Here is a 15,984-nt window from a genome sequence, read left to right as displayed (position 1 = left end):
ATGCACCTGTAATCCCAGCTACTCAGGAGGCTGAAGCAGGAGAATTGCTTGAACCTGGGAGGCGAAGGTTGCAGAGAGCCAAGATTGTGCCACTGCACTCCAGCCTGGCAACAGAGCAAGACTTTGTCTCAAAAAAAAAAAAAAGTTATCTTTAAGTGATTTGATTATGATGTGTTTTAGCAGAGTTTTATTCATCTTTCTTATGCTTATTGTGCTTATTGGTTTATAGTTTATATCTATTTTGGAAAATAGCCATTATTTCTTCAGATACTTTTTCAGTTATTGTCTCCAAATTCTATTTTCTTTCTTCTGTGCTTCATTTTGGATAGTTTCTATTGCTGTATCTTCATGTACACTAATCTTTTCTTTGACAAAGTCTAACATGCCATTAATGTAGTATGTCTTTGACACGTAATCTTAATCTAGACAGTATCTCTATTTAACATGTTCAATCTTTTTGTTAGCTTCTCCAACAGTCATAACTGTTTTAATGACTATCATCATCAGTATCATTTGAAGGCCAATTTCAAGTGACTGATTTTTCTCAATATGGTTTGTATTTTCCTGCTTCTTTGCAGACTCAGTAATTTGAACTGAATGTAAGATACTGTTAACTTTATCTTGTTGGCTGTTGGATATTTTTGCATTTCCATAAATAATCTGGAGATTTGTTATAAGATGTGGCTAAGGGACTCGGACGAAGTTTGATTCTTTGGGACTTGCTTTTATGACGGATTAGGCAAGAACAGAGTTGCATTTAATATGTAATTAATTTTTTCCCACTACTAGTGCAAAACCCTCCAGAGCACTCTACTGAATGCCTTGTGAATTATGAGGCTTTCTGTTCGAGCTAGTGGAAACAGGCACTTCTTCTGGCCCTGTGTGAGCTTGGATACTGTTCTATATACAATCTTTTTAGTTGGCTCTTTCTCCAGCCCTGTGTAGTTTCCTTAAATGTATATGTTTATCCGTACTTTGCTGAACACTTAAGGTTTTCATGTCTGATAGCTTTAACTTATAAATTACTACAAGCTTTTTCTTATCTTTTTTTTTGAGACAAGTTCTCTCTCTCACCCAGGCTGGAGTGCAGTGGCACAATAATGGCTCACTGCAGGCTCCTAGGCTTAAGCCATTCTCCCACCTAAGCCTCCAAAGTAGCTGGGACTACAGGCATGTGCCACCATGCCTGGCTTACTTACTTATTTACTTATTATTTAGTAAAAACAAGTTCTTGCTATGTTGCTCAGGCTGGTCTCAAACTCCTTATATCAAGCAATCCTCCCACCTCAGCCTCCCAAAGTCCTGGGACTATTAGGCATGATCCAAGCACCTGGCCATACTACAAGCTTTTAAATTATAAATTATTATGGCTTTATCATTCTCATATGCAATTTAGATTCTGGAGAAGGTTGTTTAACCCTTTATAATGATACATATCTGCAGTAAAAATATTTTTGGCTTTACCTGTTGCTAAAGTAGGTGTATTCATAAACATCCAATTCAAATTCATCCAATTTGGCTTGGATGTTGACATTTCATTAGTGATGTACTGTTTATGAATTTATGCTTTGGGGTGGAGAGTTCTGCAGATGTCTATTAAGTCCACTTGATCCAGAGCTGAGTTCAAGTCCTTAATATCCTTGTTAATTTTCTGTCTTGTTGATCTAATATTGACAGTGGGGTGTTAAAAGTCTCCCATTATTATTAGGTGGGAGTCTAAGTTTCTTTGCAGGTCTCTAAGAATTTGTTTTATAAATCTGGGTGCTCCTGTATTGGGTACATAAATATTTATGAGAGTTAGCTCTTCTTGTTGCATTCAGCCCTTTACCATTATGTAATGCCCTTCTTTGTCTTTTTTTATCTTTGTTGGTTTAGAGTCTGAAAAATACAGAATGCTTCACAAATTTGTGTGTCATCCTTGCGCAGGGGCCATGCTAATCTTCTCTGCATCGTTCCAATTTTAGTATATGTGCTGCCAAAACGTGCACAAATTTATGCTATTTAAATAAGTTATAATGTATTTTCGTTTAAGTGCCATAACATTTTTATATATAGGGCAGTGATTATAGCCATAGTTTCATAATGCAATAGGTCAAACCATATGAAATTGCCACTGAGGTCAAAAACTTTAAAATATCAACAATTTAACCTAATGAAAGTATTCATACACTTACAAGGAAATCAATAATTTACACAGATTGTTAGCAACAAATTTACTATAACTTATTTATCTTATTCTTCTCCAATCCCACATCCACTGGAAAGAAGGAAAGAGTACTGTTGGTCGGATGGATAAGCCTCACTCTTTTATGTCCCTTAAGTGAAGAAAGGTTTAAAAAGGAAGAGGGCATATTCAGAGCCACCATCCTTACCCTTCTTAGTCAGATATACTAAATTTAAATTTAATTCGGCATTTAGGAGATACAGCCCCCATTCTCCCACTAAGAAATTATACCTTAATACTGACATGAAAATCCTGTTAAAATAGACTTCAAAGGAAATCTTGATCAAAAAGATACTTCCAGTCAGGAAACTATGGAAACAAGAGAGAAAGAACTGCTTCCAAGAAACGAACCCCAGTCTATTAAAGGACTGATAGTGTGCACATAGATCAGTTTTTCTTTTAAGTAACATCTTCTTAAGTTCCACATATAGCTCTAGCTGTCTAGCGTCTTTGGAGCACACAGGCTACCCTTTAGAGCCAAAAGGCAACTACACCTGGGACAATCCTATTTTCACTTCCAAATATTATACTGTCCTTTTTAGAGTATTAGATAAAACTTTAGTTTTTATATTATAGATTGTTAACTTTGCTCTTGTAGAACTTCAAATCCATTGGTGTGATTTTTGGACTGAAGATTAATCCTGTAGTTTCTGAATATTTTCTGGCCACAGTAATACATTGGTAACTAAATTCATGACAGAAAGTTTGAGTTCCTGTGTAAAAGCTACTATATTACTATATCTTAACCATACTAACATATTTCCTTCACTAATTCCTCCAAAATAATTTTATCATAATAAAATCAAGAAACATTTCTTTATTTCCTATAAGTAGATTTGTCTGCAGAATCCAGTAGTCCTTAAAGTAGTCCTTTCTGAAATGACCAGATTCTTTGTTTATAAATCTACAACTATGCCTTAAAGATTGCCTCTAATCATACTCATCTTCCTTCAACTTCTTTTTAAAAAAAAAATTCCGGGCCAGGCGCAGCGGCTCATGCCTGTAATCCCAGCACTTTGGGAGACCGAGGTGGGTGGATCACGAGGTCACGAGTTTGAGACCAGTCTGACCAACATGGTGAAACCCTGTTTCCACTAAAAAATACAAAAAATTAGCCGGATGTGGTGGCACGTGCTTCTGGTCCCAGCTACTCAGGAGGCTGAGGCAGGAGAATCTCTTGAACCTGGGAGGCGGAGGTTGCAGTGAGCCAAAATCGCGCCATTGCACTCCAGCCTGGGTGACAGAGTGAGACTCCGTCTCAAAAACAAAACAAAACAAAAAAAACCAAAACAAAACAAAAAAAAACTTCCTTCTCTTTACTCTGTCTTCCTCTTAAGCTTCTGATTCCTCTCTTGACCTCTATCATTAACTGTCTTGAAATATTAGGTTCTAATATTAAAGGGGAGGATCAAAATATCCAGATATATGGCACTTTAAAAAAACTACATTCGAAATTATAACTTTATATTTAAAAAAGCAAAGTGTTTTTATAACAGAAACTCTGAAAATAAAAAGCACTTTATTTTGTCTTGGTTGGCAGCTGTAGTTATAGAGGTTAAGAATCACTGGTAGAATTCTCACTTCTTTAACCCACTTTAACACAGTTTCAGATTCAACACTATACAGAAATTGCTATTTCTAAAAACACCAATGACTTCAGACACCAACTGGGAAGCTTCTGCAAGTGAAAGGAAGTGCTATTAAAAATTACGCAGGGAAAACTGACATAAATCAAAGCTGTCCACCCAGGAGGAATGGTCCTAATCAGGACCAATCATAACAAAGCCTTGCATGTGTTGTTATGTTTGTTATATCACAAAGGCTGTACTTGCTTATACTTGAAAATATACATACAAACATTGTTTTTAACTCTTTCCTGACCCCTAATCCAACTCCTATTTCTATGGCTAACAACTGTGGTGCACCCTTCCAGTCTTTTTCTCCGAACTTACCTGTGTGTTAGGTTTTCTGGGATTGGTTGTTACATAAGTGAAATCACATACACTGCTTTGGTGTATTGTATTTTTTGTGTGTGTGTATGAATTGTGTCTTTGTGTATGTATTATATTGTATCTTGCCCTTTCATGTAAAATATCTTAAGAGGTACATCTATGTCTATTTCATGTTTTTTCATAAGTATCTAATATTAGTGTAAGGGCACACCATAATTTAACTGTTCTAATGACGACCTTATTACTTCCAGTTTCCCATCATACATTCTCTCCTCTGCATGGAATAATCATGCAATACTCTCTATTAATGAATGATAGCATTTCTATATTACAGACATATAGAAATAAAACTTCTGGCTCAGGAGAATGTACATTTGAAATGGATAGATACTGCCAAACTTTTCTCCTAAGAAGATGAAGCTATTTATATTCGGTTCAATAGTATTTCTTCAAAACTTAACAGGCTACCTATATTTCTACCTCTATAAATTTCCTGCTTACATTCTTTCCCATTTTCTATCAGGTTATCTTTTTCATATTGATTTGTAGGTACACCTTATATACCTTGAATATTAATTTTGTCTATTACATGTCAAATATTTTATCCCAATCTATTGCTTGCCTTCCTTTTTAAATGGCATCTAAGTTTGATGTCTCACTTAAAAGGCCTTCTCTGCTCCAACAATTTTTTAAATTAACTTTTAAAAGTTTTGTCATTTTATTTTTTATTTATCAACATTTAGTCCACCCAGGGCTGAGCACGGTGGCTCACGCCTGTAATCGCAGCACTCTGGGAGGCCGAGGAGAGCGGATCACAAGCTCAAGAGATGGAGACCATCTGGCCAACATGGTGAAACCCCATCTCTACTAAAAATACAAAAATTAGCTGGGCGTGGTGGTGGGCACCTGTAATCCCAGCTACTTGGGAGGCTGAGGCAGGAGAACCGCTTGAACCCGGGAGGCGGAGGTTGCAGTGAGCCGAGATCACGCCACTGCACTCCAGCCTGGCAACACAATGAGACTCCATCTCAAAAATAAATAAATAAATAAATAAATAAAAATAAAAAACCATTTAGTCCACCTGAAACTTAGTTTTGAGAGTGTCACGAAGTGGGTACCTAACTATCTTTACTTCAATTAGACGGTTGATTGTCCCACACCCTTTATAGACCAGTTCTTCCATTACTCATTCATTTATCATACAATTCTTCTTTATCCATGTTCATCTATGGATCTTCTCCTGAATTTATTATTCTATTCCTCTGATCAATATGTCTATTCCTACTCCAAATTCTTGTTTTAATAATTGTAATTTTATAATGTTTCGACCTTTGATGGGTCCCATTTATTAAACTTTTTTTTTGAAATTTACTTGGCCATTCTTGTGCATGCTCCCTTCTCAAAACTTGAACCATCAGTTTGTCAAATTCCATTTTAAAACTCCTGTTGAATTTCTGATTAGAACTACACTGACTTCATAGAATAATTTAGTAAAAGCTGCCATTTTTATAGCATTAAGTTGACACATTCATGAATTCCTCCATCCAGTCACATCTTTTTGCAGTTTTCTTCACATAGCTATTACACATTTTAAAAATCTTAAGTATTTTATAGTTTAGACTGCTACTTCTTATTACTGTATTTTATAGTTGGTTATTGTTGATGTATAAGAAGGCTAATGAATATTCTAACTTTATCTTATAGCCAATCAGCTTACTGAAATTTTCTAATACAAATCTTTTTCCGTTATCTCGTATTTTTTTGTTATTTGTATTTGTATTATATTTATTTGTATTTGTAAGCAGTCATATCAACTCTAAATAATAGTGATACATTCCCCCCCTTTATTTACAGGTTAATTATTTTTCTTGTTCTTAATGTATTGCCTAAGACTTTTGAACCAATGTTGTGTTCCTATCTTTTAATGAAAGTGCTTCTATTATTACTCTATGACATTTGGTGATAATAGTATCTACCACACAGAGATGTTTTAAGGCTTAAGTAAACTGATACATATAAAGTTTTTTGCAATAGCACTCAGAACATAGAAAGTGTTCAATGTCTATTAATCATATTATTTACTAAGTGCCTTTTATTTGTCAAGCACAAATAAAAGTGTATGCATGCAGCATTGCAGAGGTTGGCAAACTAAAGCCTGTGGGCCAAATCTGGTCTGCTGCCTAGTTTCGTAAATGAAGTTTAATAGGAACACAGTCATGCCCATTGTTTATAATTTATCTATGGCTGTTTTTCTACTCCTATAGCACAGTTTAAGTAGTTGCAACTGAGCCCATATGGTCCACATGCCTAAAATATTTACTATCTTCTCTTATATTAAAAAAGTTGCTGACTCCAGTAGTACTGGTCAAACTCAAGGAGTTCATAGTTGAATAGCTTATTTAGACAAGTAAAAAATATATATACATTACAGTATGATATATACAAGCCAGATATTCCGCAGGTATTATGGAAACATTTGGCAGTTAAATATTAAAAGACAGGAAGGACTCACACAAGTGAAAAGACACAAGATATTTTAATTATTTAAAAATATGTATTTATTTACATATCATTATCTCTCATCTCATTCTGTAAATTTCTAAAGGGGAGGGAGTGTGACATTCATTTTTGTGACATTCGACATTCATATTCTAAGTATCTAGGACATTTTAAATGTTCAACAAATGATGGACAAATGAATAAATGAATGATATGTAGGATGCCTGAGTGACAAAGATTAGGCATGTCTGTCAAAGTTCTAGATATAAATATCCTATGGCAAGCCATTTTACTTGTCATGTTAAATAGGATCTTTTAATTCTTGTACAGTCTACATTAGGAGACAGCTACTATTATTACTACACTGTAAAATGAATGAACCAAGGCTCATACAGGTAAAGTAGCACACTCATGTTTCTATACAGCCAGTATGAGAAGTCAACAAACAATCCTATGGCTGCCTAATGAGAAATATGTTCTCTACACTATATTACAAAGTTGTAAAGAGGTAAAAAATGATGACACAATAGGATATCAACAGACTATGGACTCTCAAAGGAAATTATAATTAATGCAGCAGGAATTGTATTGTGATTTCAATTTCTAAAACTGGGGAATGATCTGAATAAATTCATGCTTTTTAAATATCCTGGAAGCAGCCTAAAAGATGGCTAGAGGGGCAGTAGCCCCTACATTTTCCCCAAAAGCTACTCTATCACACACACTAGGCCAGTTTTAGTAAGGTTCAAGTGATTAAAACAAAATTGCTAACATACTATTTAAGGAATACCAATCTGAAGCATCAGGAAAAGCTGATCCTAATAGTTACTAAAGAAACAAAAAGGTACTTCATAAACTATGAAGGTACTATGCTAAAAAATTTTTTTTAAGTATATATTACAAATGAAAATATTACATGGAAAAAATCAAGTCATAAGAACAAAGATATAACTGAGAATGTCTGTCTTAAGAAAACAAAACAAACTTAGAAAATTTAAACAATAAAATCACAAATTATGAGTTGTTTTCACTTTTTATTTAAGCAAATCTTAAGAAAAACTGATTTTAAAGTAAATGAAATGACTAATCCTTCAAGTTATGGCTCAACAAAAGTAGTTGCTGTATATGGCATATACTTCTATAAAGCAAAGCACGTAATTACTTTCTAATAAAAGTCTAAACTGTGATTTAAAGTGTACTTAAATATCTGTTTAGAACCCCTAGAGAAGTAAGATTTTTTTGCCTCCCAAATTATGTGTCTGTAGGTTTAGAATATACATAAACCAATTAAAGTAATCCCTCACTGAAGAAGTAGATAGTGAAGCGAAATCATTTAACTTTTAAAAAGTTCAAATATATATTAAAATATGGATTCTGAGGAAAGAAAACAGATACAACACTTTTTTTTCCCCAGCATTTCTGATAGAGGCTGATTAACATACACAATCTAATTTACCAAACTTAGGTAACTTTTACACCGAGGCTTACTTCAAAGTATACATTGCACTTTGTATTTCTAGCAACTAGCACATAAGAGATCTCAAGAAGTGAGGGAGAAAGAGATAGGGGAATCAATCAGAAGTATAGTTCATCTGTAAAATGAGAATACCACCACATATCTGGTAGGTTTGTATAGGAGTTTAAAAATAAGCAAGTATAGGCCTAAAATTCAATGAGCTCAACTGAATGTTTACTGGAAAGATACTATGTTTATAGAACTTTGGAGGATAAAGCTTGAACTCTGGTCTTTTTAAAAAAAGAAAAAAAAAAGGCTGCATTGCTTCCAATATAGTAGCATTAATGTAAGCACTTCTATGGTATGTATTTTAATGTTTTTATAGTTTCCAACATCTCTGTGGGTTCTCACAATATCTTTGAGGAAAACAGGGTAGATATCATTCTCCATTTTAATGCTTAGAAAACCAAGATTGCAAGAAACTAACCCAAAATCACACAGCTAATAAGTGGTGAAGTTAGAACTAAGATCTAGATTTTTGAGTCACCATCCAAGGTACTGTACCTCTTGTTTAGCAAACGGAAACAGCTGGCATGGTGAAGCTGTTTCAAGCATTCACAAAAAAAGAGGGAGGGCATGAATTTCTCCTTAAACTAAAATTTAAAAAGTAAAAATTGTATTAAGTAGCAATTTATGAGGGCTGTTATTTAAATCAAAAGGTTTATATTGCCTTAAAATTATGGTACTGTATGTACTTACTAAGTATGAAAAATGCTAATAATAAATTAAAGTACAAAAGTTAAGTTTCATGATTTTGTTTGGTTGGTTTTAATGTTTTTAACAAGAAGAAAGAAACATCATTGATTCTGTCCAGGTAGCTTCCCATCTTATACATCTGTACTTTTTCCAGCACTTACTACTAACCCTGATACATGGAATGTACTGATGCCTGCTTAATGAAAAAATGCTCTCATGATGTATTCTTGCTCTCTTGATGCCACAAAAAATACAGTAGCCCCAGCCAATTGATTTGTGCAGCCACAGCCTGAGGCATCACTATTCACCTGGTAATGGCACATGAACCACAGTATACTGAAGGAAACAGAACTGCCTTAGAAATAGATATCTATAAATTTAGAAACTTAGAGATGTTTCATGTAAATTACTTTTCAAAATAGCTGATACTTATATCCTTTAAATCACCATAACTTACCTTAAAATAATCTTAACTATTTGTAAAGAGATTTCTAGGTCTTTCTTCCATGCCTTAATATGCACATGATATAATCTTTTCTTGATGATTCAAGCTCATCAATGTAAATATCAATTATTAGACTGTTCCATAACACAGTGATTCTTTCTGGAGTACTGCAGAATGTCCAACTGCTTGTCCCTTTATTAACTCATCCTAGACTACTTCTAAAAACAAGGTTCCCTACTGCCTGCTCCCCTGTTGTCACTTACAGACCTCCAACAACCTAGACAAGGTTTTTAACCTGCCAGCTGTGTTTTAAAAAATGTAAAACCAGCACAGGCAGTTGATACACCTAACCTCATACAAATTCTAAATCAAGCCACTGTGTAGCTATTTTCACTGTAGTAAGGCCTGACTCAAAGGCTTTTCGTCTTTCGCTTCCTAATTCTGAGACCTATTCTAGGCTCTTGTTAGAAGTCTGGCCACAAAATAACAATTACAGAAGCACTTATTTCTACATATTTTTTTTTAGGATAACATAAGGAAAAATATATACATGATAGTCATAAAACGCACCAAACCACCATATAGACAAGATGATACAAGACATTTCACAGTATGTGCTATATGAACAATTACTTTGCCAATTATTACCTAGCAGTCAGCAAACTAGGTCCCCTGGCCAAATCCAGTCCACAGATGGCTTGTTTTTGTTTGGCTCTTGAGACAACAATGTAAAAATTTTTACGTTTTTAAAAGATTATAAAAAACTAACAAACAAGAACATTCAACTGAGACTGTAAATGCCCTGCAAAACCTAAAATGTTTAATTATCTAGCACTCTACAGAAAAAGTTGGCCAACCCCTGATCTAGGCCATATAAACAAACACATATAAGCTATCCATTATACATAAAGCTTAAGCTATTAATATGTCAAAGCTGAGGTACAGTTCTTTCAGTGATAGGTTCCTAATGATACAAACTGTCTTGTCCAGCTCTGCCTATTTTCCTCTTCTGTTGCCCTGGTGCTTAAGCTAACATCTCGACCTAACTTTCTTTCTTGGTCCCAATTTCTGTCCTTGGATGCTCTTGGACTACTTATTCTACTACTACTTCCAACTCTGCCTGTGAATCTCTTTTGCAATGCCTTTCCCTTTGTTATCGAAATCATTTCTAAGTTTCCTCTGACTCCCTCCAAATGCCTTCCAGGATTGTTCTAGCCCTCACTGGCTTCACTTTCCTTTAAATTCCAGTTGGTGTCACACAACTTAATAATACCATATTATAATTTTTGCTAGTGATACTATTAGTCTAGTACCCCCAACTAGTTTGTAAACTACTTGAAGGAAGACATCACACTATGTTTGTATCCCCACTTTAATAACATTGCATCACCCTGTAAACACACGACATCTCCCAGGTGCAGTTCTCAATCTTGGAGGAAAAAATAGCCCAAGGACTGGTAACGGGTGATAAGTGATTGGAAACATCGAAAGATGACACCCACAAAGGAACTTGATGGAAGACCACAGGCTACACAGAAAACTTGAAAGTATATATTAAAGACAAGCAAAACCACAATAGTGTGAAGACAGAAAGGTAAGAATAAAGATATAAAAAGAGACCACTAAATAATTCTCTGAAATAAGACCAAAATATTAAGAAAATTATAAAAGCTCACAATACATGTAAAAGTACAAAATTTGCCTTTCAACATTAATGGCCACTAACTTCCTTTTAACAAGTAGTTTTTGACATTAACACACATGGGAGCCATATTTCTTGTTTTGCAATGTGATAAACTGAAGCAGTAAAAGGCTCAATGGAATAAATATGCACCATATTCTAAACCTTTGGAATTACAATATTGTGAGTTTATTTGAAGTCCGCTAGGCATTGCCAAAAACAAAACAAAACAAAAAAAAAACAACAAAAGCAAACAAAAAAAACAGAAACACCTATCAGTTATCTGGCTAATAAAATTGGAAATCATGTGCATATCCCTACACCATTCTCAAAGACACGACCTAGATTCATTTTCATTCAAAAATGCACCAACAATGTTTCAAAAAAAACCAAAAACCTTTTTGGTTACTTCATCAAATTGTATTTTAAAAATACATGCAGATTATAAAATACACAAGCCTTGGATGTCATGAACATCTAAAAAAATGCAAATGTTTTAAAACAGCGCAAATATTACTACAAATTGATAAAGTATAAATTAAATACTCTTTGCCTAAAACTACAAAAGACAATGAGAATATGAATCATGCATTCCCTCTTTTTTTCAGGGGGTTAAGGATGTCTCAGCCCTTAGCTATGTCTGGCTGGTCAGGGAAGAGGGAGAAATTTTTACATTAGTAATAAAATGTGCTTACTATTATATTGTAGAAATGTGACTAGTAAAGAGTAATCATTAAATGTGTGTTCAAATAAATCAGGTCTCAATTACTCACACGGATAGACGAAGTGAAGACACAGACGTCACCAAAAGACGATAATCCTAGAATGTTTTTTTAATGCTTATTATTAATTTGGGAGAAATTAATTACCCTTATAACTATGCTTGACAGTGTTAACCAGGATTTTATTTTTCCTGAGCATTCAATGATTTGGAGGATTCAGACAAAAGGGAAAAAGAGGGAGTTAATTCAGAAGCATACAGGTGGCTACGGTAGCCAGCCTGGGATAAAAAATTTTCCAGTTAACCTACACATAGAAAACTAACAGATGATCTATGAAATGAAACAAGACAATATAGTAAAATTTAATGTAGTAGTGCTAAAAAATTTAAATATAAGATTTAATATTAAAATTTTAACAAGATGTTTCTCCTGTCATATCCCTTCTTCCCACTAACTAGTGTTATTAGAAAGCAAGATTAGTAGGCTACAAAGCTAAAACCAACATTTCAGGTTATATTTTATAAAAGATGTGGTAAAAATCCTTCATCACTGTTTTCTGTTGGGCCACCATCTGTCTCAGTGAGTACTTTATCTCATTACTTAAGACAAATTAATTCAAACAAGAAAATATCCAAAAGACAGGGGATTCAACTCACTTGAACGTTTGTAGGTGACACAAGATGACAAGAGTTAGTAAATACGCAAAAACTAAATATTTATCCAAACATAAGATCAGAACCACAAAACTCAATTCGTTTCTGCCTAACATATGGCTCAAACTCCTGAGTGGCATATGTTTAGTACTGGACCTGGTAACAGCATGGTGATAAAATATTATAGTAAGAGTTCAACTGTTATTTCATTCCTACAATACAGAAGCATACATACTTTGGTTTCAAACTAAAAACACAGACCACAGTAAGAAGCAAAATAATTACGTTGTTCGGTTTTAAAAACCCATAGTGAACACATGACTATACCGTAAAAAGAAAAAAAAAATCTCATCAGCCTGCGACTCTTATTTAATAGATGGTCAGACACAAAGGTGTCCAAAGGAACTTACATAAAATCTCACAAAAGAAAATCTCGAATTCATAATCTCTAGCACCCCCAGCAAATCATCGCATTCCACCCTCTAAAATATCCCAAGGCTTGTAACGCTAACAGTTGAATAAAAGAACAATTAACGACCACATCCATTAAAACGGTCCCTCTTCTATTCGCAATCTGACAGCGAAATTATCTGTTCATTTTCCTTTACCTAACATATGACGTCGTTTCCAAAGCCGTGTCAAAAGTTCGAAGATCCAGGTTGTTAAAACCGGGCGAGGACTGCAGCCTCGAGTCCACCTCCCGACTGAACAGGTGGTTAACTCGCCCGGGGAGAGGAACTGCCAGGTACTGGAGGCAGCCACGCAGGATCAAACAGAGGGCGGGTTTTCGAGGTTTTAACCCCAAGATGAGCGGGGAAAACTCTCTTCAGAAAAGCGTTCAAGTTCGGCGGCTGCCGGGCGGCCAAAGCCGAAGGCGCCGCGGGTGCTGGGCGATCCCCTCGGGAGGATTCCGCCCCCGCCCTCGCCCCCGCCCCCGAGCCCTCCGGAGCTACGCGGCTAGCCGCGGGGAGGAGGCGGGGGACAGAGGGGAGGGCCGCCCGCGCACCCGCGCCACCTCCCTCGGGCTAGATGCCGCCTCCTTTCGGGCTGGATGGCGCCCCCGCAAGCGCGTCCTGGCTAGGCTCGGCCCCGGCAGGTGCCCGACTAGTTGACGGGTCCTGTCCCCGGCCCCACTGCCCCTCTGCCCACAGCGCGCCCACAGAAGGGGGTGGCCCGGGCCCCTCGACGGGGCCGAGCCCTGGAGGGTGCCCCGGCCCTCAGTCCCAGCCTAACGGTTTCCGCGGCGCCTCCTCCGGGGCGGGACGGGGTTGGGACGGCTCGGTGTCCCCCCCTTTCGCGGAGGGAGTGCCCGCGCTCTCACCTCCGAGTCACGCCGTTCTGAGGCAGAAGAAGGCGGCTCCTCTGGCGCCTCTTCTTAGGGTTCCTGATCGTTGTCTCTCTACCTCAGCTGCAGAGTCAGCTCTCAGGGCCGCCGCGGCCGCCGGCGCGCTGACTGTTGGGGTTGTTTCCTGGCAGTGACGCCGCCGCCTCAGCCCCGCTCTTCGCTCCCTCTCCGCGTAGCTCCCGCTTTCTGTTTCACCCGAGGGACCACGAACGCCGCCGCCGCCATGCTTACTACGGAGCCGGGAGGAGGAGCCCGAAGTCGGTGCGCCGAGTGCGGCTGCGCGGGCCCCGCCGACGGCGCCCTCGGCCGGGACCCCGAACCCCCGCCTCGAGCCCGCCGCGCCGGGGCTCTCTCACTGGAACGCGAGTCCCCGCGGAGCCACCGGCGCGTGGCGGCTGAGCGGTCGCGTTCGGCTCCTGGAGCGCCCACACCCTCTCGGGCTTCCGGCTTTCTCCCGAGGCCCGGCTGCGCCTGGCTCTTGGTAGCATCCGCTGTGGCCAGGCTCGGAGCCACACTCAGGAAAAGTGGAGTTCATGGAGGTTCCTAGAGCTACTCACACAATTCTCAATCCACATTTCAAAAGACTCCTCTGAGACGCACTCCGTCAACCCCTTTCCAAAAGCACGCGAATTTAAGGCTGGCAGGTGCTTTAAAAGACACTCCCTTCAAGGACTAGGAAGCCTCTGAAATGGGCTTGAAAGTTTCTAATCCCAAAGACTTCGAACCCGGGATCTGGATAGCAAGCAAAAATATTTAGATATTTACTCAGTTGAAAACGTGGGGGTGGCTTCCTGGTCTCTTCGCCAGCCAAATCGCGTGAAAAACCACGACCTCAATTTTTACAACAGCACAAAGACTACAAGTGAGCGCAGCAGCGACTTCCTGGAACCTCAAGCAATGTGGGGCGCTGCAATATTCCTGAGGGCTTTTGACTTACAGTTGCCACCGAAGACCTGGGGAGGGTGTAGTCCTTGGGCCGGGGAGGCCAACCTCAGGAACTGTCCTTTCAAAAATGGTGATGGATGTAACAAGCTGCATGTCTGGGCTTTATTTCAGTGTATTAATTGTGCGATCTTTTAAAATAGCTATATTTTAAAAACTGTTTTACAGAAATGTCTTTAAAATGTGATTATTCTCTATATTCTTAAAGAATACAATGGTTAATTAAATCCTTTGTTGATAACTGACTCTCAAACCGATATCCTGGCCATACGTTTAAGTCCCAGAGGATTGCTGCGGTGTATAGAATCCCTACTTTGGTGCTCTCCTTTTTTCCCTCTTTGAAATGTTCTCATCACCTCTTCTAAATCTTTCACTGCTTTTCATCTCCTCATCTGCCTCTATCCACTCTGATCCTTCCTCTTATTCTTTCTGCTTTACTGTTTATTTTTCACTCTTTTCTCCTTTCTCGGCTGGTTTTCTCTGCGGCTCCAGGTGAAGATTGATGGGATGTTTATATCTACAGCCAGCTAATGAGAGGTTTCTTTTCTTCTGGTTGTAAATAGGGCAGTGGTATCTTGAGATATTTTCATTGCTCTTCACTATCAGAAGTTCTTTCCCTGTGAGAGATGTTTCCTTTTCTTAACTTTTGGATTTGGCCCTCTTCCAGACAGCTGACAAGTTGATCTTGGAATAATTGAAGTATAACTGTATATTGTTTCAAAATATGAAGATTTTATCAGAGTGTGGGTGAATGGGGTGGCTTCCCCATCTTACTGCCCAACTATGCTTGGTCTGAGACTAAGTTAGTGGTTTCCAAACTTACCGCTAAGCTAATACTTTCCTACTCTGCTTCCTACTCAGGAGCTTTTTGAAAATACAGAATCCTGCAATCTACCCCCTCAAAATTCTGATTCCTTTGTTCAGGGAGAGGCCAAGACGTGGCACTTTTAAAAACTATATTTAAAAATATATGTTTGGGACATGCCTACATGTAAAGGCAGAGTGAAGAAGTTCAGCTGTTTTTGAAGGAGATTAACACATAATTTAAGAATGTTATTGAAGACCTAGAGATTGTAGTCAATAATATGCAATGCAGTAAGGTGAAGTAAAGTGAAGACCAAGGAATTTATGTCCTTTGGAGAGAAGAAAACGTACACATAAATGACCCTAGCATGTGCACCAGTATGAGTTCTCTGGAAACACAGAGAGGGTCAAGAAATTATGTTGGCTTTGAACAAGTTCTCTTCTCAATGCTTCACTTTTTTAAAATCAGTAAAATGGGAGCCATTTTCAATCCTCATCTTTCTTG

At 37.8% G+C, this 15,984-nt stretch overlaps 1 protein-coding gene and 1 non-coding gene across 3 annotated transcripts in view; both read right to left on the bottom strand.

The window, feature by feature from the left end:
* Window positions 1–13,824, bottom strand: part of FNDC3A (fibronectin type III domain containing 3A) — a 220,146-nt gene extending 206,322 nt beyond the window's left edge. Inside the window, exon 1 of one of the 2 annotated variants that reach the window (XM_032150879.2) lies at window positions 13,710–13,824. The gene's annotated coding sequence lies outside the window, so the exon portion shown is untranslated. Of the gene's footprint in view, window positions 1–12,996; window positions 13,270–13,709 lie in introns of those variants that run through there. The other variant, XM_032150880.2, reaches the window with a different exon arrangement.
* Window positions 1,882–1,988, bottom strand: LOC116467611 (U6 spliceosomal RNA). Its single transcript, XR_004247829.1, has one exon. It is a non-coding gene; the product is annotated as a U6 spliceosomal RNA (small nuclear RNA).
* Window positions 13,825–15,984: the final 2,160 nt, after the last annotated feature.

This window comes from Hylobates moloch, unplaced genomic scaffold (genome assembly GCF_009828535.3).
Source record: "Hylobates moloch isolate HMO894 unplaced genomic scaffold, HMol_V3 SCAFFOLD_4, whole genome shotgun sequence".
NCBI lineage: Eukaryota > Metazoa > Chordata > Mammalia > Primates > Hylobatidae > Hylobates > Hylobates moloch.
This window is presented reverse-complemented; position numbering and strand designations above follow the sequence as displayed.